Source organism: Tachysurus fulvidraco, chromosome 2, assembly GCF_022655615.1.
Source record: "Tachysurus fulvidraco isolate hzauxx_2018 chromosome 2, HZAU_PFXX_2.0, whole genome shotgun sequence".
Classification (NCBI taxonomy): Eukaryota; Metazoa; Chordata; class Actinopteri; order Siluriformes; family Bagridae; genus Tachysurus; species Tachysurus fulvidraco.
The window spans coordinates 5164216-5166756 of record NC_062519.1 but is presented as its reverse complement, the minus strand read 5'-3'; positions in this window follow the sequence as shown (position 1 = coordinate 5166756).

Below are 2541 nucleotides of genomic sequence, written 5' to 3'. Positions count from 1 at the left end.
TCTTCATTGGTGTCCCACAGGGCTCAGTACTTGGTCCTCTTCTTTTCTCTCTGTATACTTACTCTCTTGGTGAAGTTATTTCCTCACATGGGTTCACTTACCACTGCTATGCCGATGATACACAACTTATCTTTTCTTTCCCACCCTCAGATACCACAGCTTCTGATTGGATCTCAGCATGTCTGGCAGAACTATCATCATGGATGACTGCTCATCAGTTAAAGCTCAATCCTAGAAAAACTGATCTGCTGTTCATCCCAGATGATTCATCCCTAGGTCATGATCTTGCAATATACCTGCATAACAATCTGATCTCCCCTTCAGCCACAGCTCGCAACCTTGGGGTAGCCATGGACAATCAACTGTCCTTTTCCTCTCATGTTGCTAATGAGACTCGCTTATGTCGGTTCCTTCTCTACAACATTAGAAGGATTCGGCTATTTTTGTCCACACAGGCTGCTCATGCACTTGTTCAATTTCTTGTCATTTCAAGACTGGATTACTGCAACGCACTGCTGGCAGGTCTACCTATGAACGCAATTCGTCCTCTGCACATGATCCAAAATGCATCTGCCCGGCTTGTTTTCAACCTGCCTAAGTTCTTGTATACCAACCTGCGGCTGCGATCCCTCCACTGGCTTCCGGTAGCTGCACGCATCAGATTCAAAACATTGATGCTTGCCTACGAAGCCAAAAATGAACCAGCTCCCTCTTACCTCAAACCCCTCATCACTGCACTGCACCTCGCACCCTCAGAGCTACCAGCACTGCTCGGCTGGTTCCTCCATCTCTCAGGGTAAGAGACAAGTTTACCGAAAGACTCTTTTCTGTTCTGGCACCAAGGTGGTGGAATGAACTTCCCCTAGGGTCACTGGCTGTTTTCAAATGACGGATGAAGACCTACTTATTCATAAAACACTTCAACTAGCACTTCTTTCCCTGTTTGTTGCATATATGTTAATAAAAACAACAAAAAAAACTTTTTAGACTCCTGGAATCTTAAGTATGTAACCTAGTGAAGCAGAGTTAATGTATCCAATGATAGAGACTTAAGCACTTCTGTACATCGCTCTGGATAAGTGCGTCTGCCAAATGCTGTAAATGTAAATATAAATGTTATCTTAACTTAGACAATATAGAGCAAACTCAGACACATGTGTTAGAACAAGGGATATCTGATGCTATTCAATATCTTTGTCAGTTATAATGTCTTCTTTCTAAACCTATATTGTCAGATTTCCTAAGAAATTGCTGAATGTGCTAGTTTAGACTAGTTTAGCATAGTAGGGCTGCACGATTTGGGGAAAATGTCATATTGCGATTATTGAGGTCAATATTGCGATTGCGATATGCGATATAATAAACAAATGGTATCATGAGTCAACTTGCTTGGTTCTCAAGGAAAATGCACACAGAGATTACTGATAATGCTGAAATTTGTATTTCTAAACTCAAACTAGCAACAACAACAAACAAATGCAAAACGTTTTCAAATTAAAATATAAAATAACATTAATGCTGATTAATGAAAAGCCTAAGATCAAAACTGGGTTACAAATCACACACACACACACACACACACACACACACACACACACACACACACACACACACACACACACACACACACACACACACACACACACACACACAAAGTAAATTACCAACTTAAATGCAAGTTATACACGGTATTGCACACACCATTATTGATCATATTTGGAGCAATATTACATGTAATTATTAAACTTGATTCCCTTACATACACATTTGCTTTTAAGCCTAATTATTACTTTTGATTATGATGTTTCAGGTTGGGGGTAAAGAGTTTTTTCTGTCACCACTTTTGAATAAGAAACAATATCAAGGCTATAAAACTTGTCAAAACTTTGAGAATGAAAAGTATCAGTGAGAAGTTGAGAACACTCGTTTAAACAGTACATACACTCGAACTTGACTGTACATCACATTTTTACTTTACTGATACTGCTTTTAATCATAATGTAAAGACCGGTCATCGGGACATAAGCGGTCATGTACAATAAAAGCGCCTGAGCAGCGACAGGAAATATCATTTAACACAAAAAGCTGGCTATAACACACCGTTGAAATGTAAAACAGAGCGTTGCCATGGACACACAGGGTTCTAACTGTAGAGACGGAGCGCACAATGTTCTTTAGTGGAAGCAATACAATTAGATGTATACAAACAGGCGTATGAGACCTGTAACGAGCAACAACGCGAAGCCGCGAACTCGTTCTGAATATTTTAAAAGCTGATGAAAAAACAGAGACAATTGTAGACGAAAATGAATAGATTTTATCTTAGTTTTTATTTTATACAAAACATTTTCGACTCGTCTTTTTTTGTCAACAATAATCCATGTTAATGTAGTCTTAGTCAGCGTTTTGGACAGTGGTGCAGTCTTGTCATCGTCTCGTCTTATGAAAAAAAGGTTGTTGAACATATTTCGTCTCGTATCGTCTGATGAAATTAAAACTACATATAACAGAGGTAGCATTTTTTCAGGCCACCAGTTCAGT